General features: G+C 36.9%; 2 long non-coding RNA genes across 2 annotated transcripts; both read right to left on the reverse strand.

Moving 5' to 3' along the window:
• Window positions 1–395: 395 nt before the first annotated feature.
• On the reverse strand, window positions 396–1,077 carry LOC113097453 (uncharacterized). The gene is made up of 3 exons (XR_003288858.1): window positions 1,053–1,077; window positions 560–622; window positions 396–428 (listed from the first exon to the last, which is right to left on the reverse strand). It is a non-coding gene; the product is annotated as an uncharacterized LOC113097453 (long non-coding RNA).
• A 7,403-nt stretch (window positions 1,078–8,480) lies between these two features.
• On the reverse strand, window positions 8,481–9,010 carry LOC113097454 (uncharacterized). The gene is made up of 3 exons (XR_003288859.1): window positions 8,947–9,010; window positions 8,711–8,770; window positions 8,481–8,562 (listed from the first exon to the last, which is right to left on the reverse strand). It is a non-coding gene; the product is annotated as an uncharacterized LOC113097454 (long non-coding RNA).
• Window positions 9,011–12,244: the final 3,234 nt, after the last annotated feature.

Raw genomic sequence — 12,244 nt, forward strand, 5'->3', positions numbered from 1 at the left:
CTTACAAATCTCTAGTCTAGTGCTTGCTGCAGCACTGCTGAAGACTGTTAAATCACTCACGGTCATTTGGTCATTTGCTTAGGATGTCTTCAACAATCACTGTGGTTGTCTCATGATCTTTAAGTTTGATTTCGGGGTTCTTATTGAAATACACACACACGCACACACACACACAATCATATAAGTCTAAAAAGTTTTATTTTAATTGATATTAACAAGGCCCAAAAATACAAAACTCACAAAGGCTTAAAAGTTGAAATACAAAAATTGGGGAGTGGGGGCTGGGGGGTTCGGTAATATAAAAAACTGAGGTGTGACATATCAATATCACTTAAACCTTGTTCAGATTTGTTGAACCGAGGCAGTGGATGATCACTGAGCTGAATGCACCACGTCTTTGTTTAAGTCCTCCTCCACATCATCATAATCTGTTATTAAATACAAAATATTAAATCAGGTCAAATGTTGTTATTGGATGAAAGCCTAAACTGGAAAATATTAACTAAAATTAAAATAAAGATGTTAATATAATGAGAACAAAAGGGTTTTAATAACTTACCCAACAGGTTTCTCACATCTTCACTGACACTCATCACATCATCATACTCCTCCTGAACTCTCTCTGATCAAGAATTACATAAATACATGTCATAAAACATCTGTCATAAGTAATCTCATTTGAAGGATCCCTTGATTAAACAGAACACGTCTGAGGCCTAGTTCACATATACATGGGTATGTTTTTAAACAGGAGTTTTTCCTCCATTTAAAAATAATAATAATCTTGTCCACATGAAAACACAAAAACAATCAATGAAGTGCTGTCAAGAGCATGTAAATGGCCCTTGTGTCTCCCTTGTGCTTTGTCAGCTGTTGAATATAGTGGTGCTTATTTTTCTCTTGCTTGTGTTTTTTTGTTTCCCATTTGTTCTCTCATTTACTTCTATTAAAGTCCTGCAGTTAGATCCTGATCTCAGCCAGCTTTCTCCAGCACATTATAATACTCATGTAAATATGCGTAGGGTAATAAAAAAGAATTATGTGCATCTCACCTGTTAAACCTCGAGAGCTCTGTCTATTCGTGATCACATCATCATAATTATATGGTGTGTTCACTACATATGCCAACATGATTTAAAATTAAATTTAAGCCAAAAAGCCCATTAAGACAGTATTTTTGTGCTGTTGCTTATGTCTAGTGGCGTTTCTTTTTCAGACAAGTTTAGAGTGATTACAATCATCTGGGTTTAAATCACGCTCAAATTGATTTGACTTTGAAGCAATATTTAAACTGAAGCTCGCAAAAGGCAGCTATGGTAAGAGGTAACACATTTCCCGAGCAGGCGCCAAATGCTGTCAAACACAACACACACTGGCCAAGCTAACCAATCACAGCACACACTGGCCAAGCTAACCAATCACAGCACATCTCGTATTCCAGAAGGTGGGCATTCATTAGATACATGAACTATTCAAGCCGTTCATGCCAGACTGGGGCGAGAGGTATAATGTTTTTCAAATAACCAAGTATGAGAGCCTGTTGTAGTACATCCCCAAAACAACATCAATACTTTGTAAAAGAGCATAATAGGACCCCTTTAAAATTGTTATAATTACTTATTGCTGCAGTTGGTCTAATGCTTCTGTAGTGCTTGGTCCCATAATTGCTGGTTGCAGCTATATTTAGGGACCAAGCACCGAAGGTGCGATGGCAACTATTGCATCCGTGGGCTTTTTTTTTTTTTTTTTCTTCTTCTTCTTCTTCTTCTTCTTCTTTTTGCTCTATGGTAGCCAATAGAACCACTTGCAGGAAAAGTTGTGAAATCTGGCACACTGATAGAGGATAGTCTCAACATTAACCATAGCAAATTTGGAGTCTCTAACTCTTGGAGTCGCTACCACTTGTCCAAACTTTCACTCATGTTTATGCTAATAACTTTTTAACCGTAAGGCACAGAAGGAATATCTTTTTTTCCTCTGAATCCTTGGCTCATGTTGAGTCAAATGAACTCCAAAATAAAATAAAAAAATCGTAAAAATGTCATTTTATTTTGTTGCTTTTTTTTCTATTGTGATTGTAATCATCGTTCGTCCAATTCTCACCAAAATGGGCTCAAATAATCTTCAGACCATGCTGCCAAAAAGTTGCAATGACACTTGAGGCTGTATCTCTGCAATGCTTTGGCATATTGACACCAAACTTTGTGTGTGCCATTGTCAACTTACACAGAACACAGCACATTGATTTGATAACAGAGCCACCAATAGGTCAAATGTGATAAGCCAATAAATCAGGTTATTAGCTGTTGTATTAATTATTTTTCAGCCACTTTGGCTAAAATCATCCTACAATGGCTTCATTTACTCATTCCTGCAGTTGGTCTTGATGCTTGCTTTTGTAGTGCTTGGCCCCATAATTGCTTCTTGGAGCTATATTTACAATGATTTATTTAGGTGAATTCCTTATAAAGCTTATTTTTCTGAGTAGATTGTGGAATCAATATGGGCTTCAGCTCTCTAACCTGAGAGAAGATCATTGGCATCTTGATACCCAGAAAGCAGTTCTTCAGCGATGAGACTCCCTGTTAAAGGAGAGCAGAACTGTCAGAAACATGTTCATCTTTACAAACAGACTAAATCCTCATTTCCTCTGGAGCATAAAGTATTCTTTTAGTGTGGTAAAAATTAAAAAAATTGTGTCAAGTAATAAAGTAATTTACTTTAAAAAGTAAAAATAACAAACTTTATTTTAAAGCATTAAAGACATAAATCCCATGGTGTTTAGGCCTATTAGCAAACACACATGAACCCATTACTCACTGCCTTCCAGAAATATACACAGGAAGAGACAAACACAAACACACACACATCTGCACCTACCGTACATGTACAAACATATGAGCCCCTGCTTATGACCCTCTAAAAATACACACAGGAAGAGACACACACCCACACACACACACATAAACATGCACCTGCAGCTCTATGGTTTTCTGTCAGGAATTCTGTGGTTTGAAGCAGGAGGTTTAACAGGACTAATATAGATGAACATCTACTGTCTGACAGACTCTTATTAACAGTTTTTCTAAATTTCTAAAACATGTTTCTTAAAACCATCACTAATTTTTCTCAAAACGTTTATCACAAATCCAAATACCCAGACTAAATTCATGAAACCACTGACTCTTCGATCCAAATCAAACTATCACTGCAAAACCATTTCACTTGCACTCAAAATCAACCGGTGCTCTCAGATCACACATACAAATCAATAAAATAAACACTACAGAGCATTCATTAGACACTACAGAGACAAATTGAGAACACTGTATCCAGAAAATTGTATATATTGTATTGAGTAAAAATTTAGCAATTGTGTCAAAATGTATAGTAACTGCAACTGAGCAAGCTGAATATATAGTATAGGCCTAACGTATGTACTAGTAATAGTAGTAGTATTGTGCTGAACACTGAATAGTACTAAATGTTTGTATATATTCAGCATTTGGATAGTGTAAAAATACATGCAGTCCAGCTACAAAGGGCAAAAAGGTCAAATAAAACTGTAAATGAATAGCATGTTACAGTATACTCAAATACTGTAAGTTGTGCAATTGTAAAATCAGGATCAATGAGAGATTAATTCTGTCTCAGCATCATGTCTTTGTTCTTGAATGCGGCCTGAGGACTTTACAAGTAATGTTGTCTTTTTTTCCTAGACAAATAGAAAAAACCCTCTAGTCTGACAGATCCACCCTTGTTAACACTCTCTAAACCCTATTTTTTTCTCTCCTCATCCTCTTCCTCCTCTCCTTCTCAGATTGTTTCCATCTATTGTTTGTATCATCATTCAGTCACCTGTGCCTCTTATGGACTCTGAATTGGCTCATATATAGTTTGTTTGATCACATCATTAGAAACAAGTGTGAACAATTTTTAATTTTGTGTAAACGATGACAACTGTGCTTTAGTTGTGTTTAAGGTGTGCCGCTTGTGTCTAGCATTTTGAAGAACAATTGAATCACAGTGTGATTAATGTTTAAGTAAATAAGAATGTGCTTAAGAGTTTTGCACAATCATGGGGAAGATTGCTCATCTGACAGTTGTCCAGAGGACAATCATTGAGCCACTGAAGGCCACTGTCAGATAAACTTGGGCTTCCATATCAACCTCAGCAGTGCCACTAACTGATCACCTCCATGCCACGCTGAATTGAGGCAGTAATTAAAGCAAAAGGAGCCCAAATCAAGTATTGAGTACATGTTCAGTAAATGAACATGCTTTCCAAAAGGCCAAAAAATCTTTTTTTTTTTTTTGGTCTTATTGAGTATTCTAATTTGCTGATAAAGTGAATTGGTATGTTTTGTTAAATGTTAAATGTGAGCCCAATTTATCACAATTTAAAGAACCAAAGACTTAAACTACTGCAGTCTGTGTGCAATGAATTTATTTAATACACAGTTAATTTTCACAATTTGAGTTGAATTACTGAAATAAATTAACTTTATTATGATGTTCTAATCAAAAGCACAAACAGTGTGTTAATACAATTATCAAATGAATTGGACCGATTGTGTACAACAGCAGAAGGCTATTCAGACATTGTTTTCTGCTGTAAAAAAATAATAATTTGGCATCATATGAAAGACATTTATACTAGTGTGTTTAACACTGTAATGTGTAATACATCCAGCAGATGGAAGCAAAACACTTATTGTAAAGAGGAGCAGACAAGTCTTGTCCTTGTGTCACCAACATGAGGGTCACACTTTTTTTTTTCAGACAGAAAATGTTCACTTATTTGTTCACAGCTAAATTTCAGCTACAAATCTAAATTGATTAATGTAGTCTTAATGAAGTCTGACGTCACGTAGTAGCGCTTCCGTGTCCAAACGCTCTATCAGTTACCACGAGAAAACAACAAAAGGTGCTAATATAAACTCACAATGTGATAGAATACTAGCGAAAAAGTTATAATCTTAACCTTTAACTCCATACCAAAGTCCCAGATAGCCAAACAATGAAAATAAATTTGTGTTTGGGACGCTGTGAGAACGAGGCTGTAGTGTATACCATAAGTTTGAAAGCGTTTAGCTTAAATGATATGAATATGAATATGAAATATGAATATGAATAAACAGTGCTCATAAACGGCTGCTGAAGTCATATTCTCAAGTGAAGTGAGTTGAGGCTTGGACCCGGAAAAAGCGCTTCTTACGTCATCACTCAACAACCCAATAACTCATTTCAGAGCACATTCATTTTACTTTTTATCTGCTGCTTTAATGTATTCTAACACTCAGAGTGTCGAATGGTCTCTGACATCAATAGGACATTCCATACCATGGCTAGAATATGCCAAGGCAATAGCGTCAACCACCCATTGTGACAGCAGTTGTTTAGAGACAGGCTGCCCTTTGGCGCTGCCTCCGAAGCATACAAACATCTGCTCGGATTGACGAAACTGAGCCGTGCGGTATATATTGTGTCGTAAAGCCCTCACCGGACACAACACCTGACTCAGTGTTGAGAGCGATTTAGGCACGTCGACAATTTTGGCTTGAGCGTGACGTTACAATCACCTGGTCCTAAAGCAGGGCAATCAGAAACACAGTTTTAAGTGAGAGCTCCTTCAAGACGATAGACTGAAATAGCTTGACTGGCGGGAGGGCTAGAGCTCCCAGCACCAGAGCCGGATCCCAGGATGACATTGTATGGGGGCAGGAGGGTTTTAGTCCTCGCGCTTCTCAAAAATCTGATCACTAGATCGCGTTTCCCAAATGAGCGCCCATCAAAAGCAGCGTGAAAAGCTGAAATAGCTGCAAAGTAAACCTTAAGTGTGGAGGGCATACTGCCACAATCCATTCATTGCTGCCGAAAATCAATATGGCATAAAATATGGCAAAAAATTAATATGGCATAATGTATTAGGATACGTTAAGTTCAATTAAAAGACCAAATTCGATATATAGTTATTATTTAATGTACAATAAGGCAGGCAGATGGCTATGAACACAATGCGAACACTTAATGTGGCATAATAACAGACTAAGATGATAAAGACAATTCAGTAGGCATAGCCTATATGTCTTGTTGTTGACTCAAAGTATATACAGACCAGCAAATATGAACGTGCATTATGAAATGCATTAAGTGATTTTAAAAGGATCAGCTCCGTACAGGCAGGCAGACGAGTACCGAACGCAGTGCGTTAAATTGTACATTAAACGTTTTCCTCCTAAAGAAAATCATTATAGATAAAACACATAATGTAGCTTAATGGACAAAGACAGTGATATAAACGAGTTGTAGACAGTTTATTCTATATGGAAAAATGCTTAACGCGAAACTTTGCACGTTGCGTTTATTCACCACCACAGATTCTTGTCTCCATTGGCAACAAGCAGGATTTGTGTCGATTGCAAGTGTCGCAGGTAGCAGGGAGTGAAAGTAGCGATTGCAAGTGACATTGTAATTGAGTTTATTTTTTTCTTGTCTTCGCCACCTGGCTACTGTTATAAAATTTTGGGAAATTCAAACAAAACGTAAAAAAAAAAAAAAAAAAATCTATAAAATAAAAAATAAAGACTGCAAGTGACGTCACTAACGGAAGTGCAAGTGTCTGAGAGTGCAAGTCTGAGAATGCAAGTCTGAGAGTGCAAGTGCAAGTCTGCAGCCAGACCCTCTTGGGACCGCTGAGCAGCGCCCTCCTGTCCGCATCCTTCAGCTCGGTGAGTGTCAGCCACAGGTGCCGATGGACCATAACTATGTAGCCCATGGTCTGTCTGGTCTTCTTTGTGGCTTTGAGCACGAAATCCATTGCTGTGCATAGATCTTTAAACACCTCTGAATCCGCTCCACCCTCGTCCAGGGATTTCAAGAAGCTGTGCCAGAAAAGCTTAGAGCACTGCCATCGTGTGCAGAGCTGAGATCGCTTCTCCTGAGGCAGCATACGCTTTGTATACAATATGTGCAGTCAGACAGCAGGGCCTTGACGACAGCATAGCACCTGTCTTCAGGGAGGCAGAGGAGGGGAAGAGGTGCACAGTGATGTATTCCTCGATAGGCAGCATACATGTGTATCCACAGGCTTCTGCTCCGTTGACTTTAGTAAAGATCTCCGACACACCGAGTGAGCGCGAGCCGATAGGGGCGCAGCCCACACCTTAGCGACCTCATGGTGCAGGTCTGGGAGGAATGGGGCTCACTTCCTCTGAGCCGCAGCTCTGCAGCCCGAGTAAAGGAACCAAGAATCCAGCTTGCTCTTAGCTGATTCGTTGGGAGATTCCCACTCTAGGCCGAGATCACTCACGGCCTTGGTGAGAATCCAGACGTGTTCATCCTGAAATGCAGCGTGTCCCTCCACTTCAGAGTGCTCCTTAGCGAGCGAGAGGAGGCTCTGAAGAAATAGAAGGAGAAGAAAACGGCAACATAACAGTTGTTGCAAAGAAAAACCAAAAAGGGTTAGACCCACCTTAACCTGCATATGGAGCTGTTGCTGCAAAAGATTGAAGCTCAGCACAAATAATTCCGTATCATCCACAAAATCAGACTGCAATCACACAATAAACTGTGCAGTATGGGTGAGGTTTTTTTTTTTTTGACCTCAAGGATTTTTTTTCTTTTCCAGTAATATTTCTTGAATATAAAATATTAAATTATACTCTTAAGTTAATTCAAGATGACAGTACAGAACTAGTACTTGGGATGTCCCGATCTGATCCACGACATCGGTATCGTGCAGAACACTAGATCGGAGATCTGAGGTGAGAAAAAAATATGATCCGATTCCTATGCCCAATATCCAACACAAACCATGGGGAAATCTAGCTTAAACCATCGCCTAAATGCTTGAATATTAGCATTTATCTTGCTGCGACATCCAGTTAAGCGCGCTGCCTGTGACGTGACAACAGTAGTGGCCAATTATAGTTGCATGCTCGCTCTCACCTCATGTTTGCCGCTGTCGCCTGACTGCAAATGATCATAACTGATGGACAACTTTGCTCTGGAAAAGACAACACTAGTCCGGCACAAGGATAAGGAAAAGAAAAAAAGCCCAAGATGGGGCCCATGATGTTGAAATTATATATTTTGTTTATTAGGTGAAAAGCATTGATATCAAAATAGTAATAAAATACCAAATGTTAAAGTGTTGTATTTTATTGATATCTTACTGTTGTGACGTACTGTTGTTTGTCATATATATATTTTTATATAACTGGCCTGCCTATCTTGGCCAGGACACTACTGTAAAATAAATTCTTATTCTCAGTGAGGTCAAGAGGTTCTCTCCTGGTTAAATAAAGGCAAATAAAATAAAATAAAAATACAAATATTTAAATTTGTTGATACTGAATTTTGCAAAGCATCTTACTTTTCATACAAAAATATTTAAAATAACATAAAAACATAAGGCATTGATGCATTAGTAGCAATATGAGAAGCTCCCAGCATCTCCAGTAACTGTAATATGATTTCATGAACATAGGCAGAGGGTGTGGCCATTGAGTCATATAGCCCCTCCTTCTTTGTGTGTCTCCTCCCCCACATCATCATAGTCTGTTTAAAAAAAAACCAAGCAAATTCATTTTTTTTTTTTTTTTTTATTATTTTTTTTTTTATTATAATGGTGATTTAGTTTAAATAGGTTTTAAATGAGTGACAATGACTAAAAGTAGATTATGTTGAAAGATGACAAAAAACATACCTAACAGGTTTCTCTCATCTTCATTGCTGTTCTTCACATCATCATACTCGGGATCTCCCTCTGATACACATGTGAAATAAAACCTCACATTATAATGTTTAACACAGCTTGTGTAATTCATCTCATTCTCCTCATGACTGTCTGAGACTATTAGATTAAACCTGATAAATCCAGGTTCAATATATCATAGAAGCATTTATAAGAGTGATGATAAATTGCTGTTCTGTGTGACTCACTTGTTGCACCTTGAAAATTTTGTCCAATGATGATGATATCATCATAGTGATCTAGTGTGTCCACTACACATACATGAAGACAGAAAAAGAACAAATGTCTTATCATATCAGTACTGAGCATCATTTTAAAGGTATTATGTTAAACATAAAAAAGGCTCTGTTCACTCGTTGTGACATCGTCACAACTCTCATATCAGTCTTCTACAAATTAAACATGAAACATTACACCCATAAAATTATATATTATAGAGAGAGAGAGAAAAATATTTTATATCAGAGATGTCCTAACCTGTTCCTGAAGGGACACTGTCCTGCAGAGTTTAGCTCCACCCTAATTAAACACAAATGTCCTGAACCAAAGTAATCAAGGTCTTCAGACTCACTAAGTGCTTCTCAAATGAAATACACATCCTAGTAAGGATACATCCTTCCTAGTCCAGTCCTTCTGAGGATTCAAGGCTAGAATGATATGGTCTAAGTGCACATGGCTACATCATAAATATTTCTGTCACAGCAGAAAAATACTAATATAATTATAATTTGAATAAAACTTTATACTTAACTTTTAATTTTATTTAATTTTTTAACTAACTTTATTTTAATGCAGTACAGGTAATGACCGTTTGTGGTCTCTCACTGGTTTACATTACACTACTACATGTGCCGGATTAGCGACAAATCTAGCGACTTTTTGGACAATCATTTTTTAGTCTCTGAGACTCTCTGGTGCTGCCGCACGAGCATGAGGTCTTTCTTTCCCAGCGCGAGCCTCTCTCTCTGCATCTGCTGTGTTCAGAGAGCACAGAGAGGAGCACCACTTTCAGGTAAAAAAAATAAATAAAAAAAAAATATTATGTTGCTTCTAAGCAAGTATAGCCGACATCAGTCACAGCACAACCACGGACTTTATCGTATGTGTATTTGATTTCATTAGTGCATATTAATGTTTGAGAGCTGGTTATGTAGTCTTAATGGACCGCGTTTCAGTCATTATAATATTCATTCCGTTGTCTGACAACAGAAACATTAAAATATAGTAATAAAAACAGTTTTATTTAGAATTAAATGGCAAAATTAAATTGCAGTATGTGAGCATAGGGAGGCAATACAACACGACGCACTTACGTCATAAATATGCTAATTAGCACATGATGTCATCTAGTACATGTTCTCATTATTTATTTTTTTGAATTAAAATTTTTCAAAACATCCCCCCCTCTGTTTTTTCACAAATTGCACCCTGAACGTATACACTGTACGTAATTATAAAAAATGCATTTAATGGTGAAGGCAGTAGACAGGCGAAGAATACACGTGACGCGCCATTAGCGTGATGCAGCTGCACGCATGCTCCATACCCGGGAAAAGACAACAGTAGTCTGGCGCCAAGAAAATGAAAAGAAAAAAAAGCCAGAGATGAGGCCTGTGCGTCACTTTTAGGTACTTTTATAATCCTGTTAAGTTGTTTTGGATTTTGATAACATTAAGTTAATAATGTGTTTTAATGTTGGTGATAATATCACTGCCGCATCTGCCTTAATATCATTTTCGGGTTTCCATGTTCCCTTACGAAAATTAACCATAATTTTACTACGAAAAAAAAAACATTGTTATTGTAGCAATGGTAACTACAAATTAGCCATGACTTTGATACTTCAAATCACTTTCAAGAATTTATGAAGTATTCAGATAATATTTTTGTGGTAATAAAAACAGACATCTTTCATTTTTGGCCACCTTTTTGTGATAGAAATGCTAGCCTCTATAATTTCTTAAACAAAAACATGTGGACATGACAACCCTTACAAAGAATAATCCTTGGTTTTACTGAAGTAAACTTTTCTTTTATGTAATTTCTGAATGCTTGAGACTATAAAAATAATCAGACAGATTAGTAAAATCATAGCCTAGTCAGCTGTCTAACTACAATTGTAATTTGTAAATAATACAAATGAATTATAGTTTAGTTATTTTACTATTTTATTAAAGTTCTATTTTGACCCCTATAGTAGTTTTTTATTTTTTTATTTTTTTACTTCCATAATTTGGGTAGGGGGCACAATAATACAATTCTGCTCAGGGCACCCATTTGGCCAGGAGCGGCCCTGCATACTTTAACATCCCTCTCATGGGACACTGCACTTGTTCACAAAAGTACACAATTTAGCATTTGCTTTAAAGCCCTACTGGTTACCCCCAACCCATCACCCACCAAAGACCTAAAGACCTTAAATCTGCACCCACCCGTACCCGCAGTGCTTAAAACTGCATCCGACCCATTTTCCGACAGCAGCACTAATTAAAATCCGCACCCGACCTGCTTAAAATAGAACCGACACCCAACCCGCACCCGAAATCAAATCAGTTAAGCAAATCACATTAGAGACACTTTTTTCAAATTTTATTGCCAGGTCATACAGAAGTTATTTATGGAAAACTCTTTTTAAAAGATATTAGTTTTTTAAACATTTTATCTTAATTTTGATCAATGTTTTATCTATCAATTGCCCGTATTTAATAAATAAGAAGCAAATATATAGCAGACAATGTAATAACCTTAGTGTAATTGACAGAATTACTAAAAAAATATTTTGCTACCTAAAAGTTAAATATTTTTTGTGTCACACATGCATGCATGTCTATTTCCCTTTATATTAAATATAAAACGCATGTGGACTGATATTTTTCCAATGTCTGGACTCCTTTATTAATGGAGTATATAAACAGACGTTTCAATATATTGGTATTAAATGCATTTTCGGAGAATTTATATTTCACGTTCACTCTTTGGTCCATCAGTGCTTGAGTCACTGATCACATTAGAATAAAATATCTCATAATAAAATACAAAATTGACTTATTTATGAATGTATATGCATAGTTCTCATCAGTCGGAAATACAGATAAACGCTTTCATTTGTTTTATTTTTGATCCTGAAAGAAAACAGAACAACAAAAGAGCAAATCATACCACCGTCTGAGGTTGTGCTTCAAATAGAACGCACCCATTTTTAAATCGTTCACAGCTGAGCATCGCGAGAGGCGGATCTGCGCCAGAGCATGCTTGTGAATGAGCTGCACAAAGTCATTTTCAGATGCAAAAAAAAACAAAAAAAACAAAACAACCCTGGATAGCCTAGATTAGGCCCATATTCACAAATGTGTTAGCTATGGAATGAAATATCTGATATTCCGATTGTCAAATACATGCAAGTGGAAGTGTATTGTTGTTTAAACACCTTTATAACGATCGCGTTAGTTGAGCTGTATGCGCGATATAATTTTATGTAACACATTT

The sequence above is a fragment of the Carassius auratus genome, unplaced genomic scaffold (assembly GCF_003368295.1).
Source record: "Carassius auratus strain Wakin unplaced genomic scaffold, ASM336829v1 scaf_tig00216276, whole genome shotgun sequence".
NCBI classification, from domain to species: domain Eukaryota; kingdom Metazoa; phylum Chordata; class Actinopteri; order Cypriniformes; family Cyprinidae; genus Carassius; species Carassius auratus.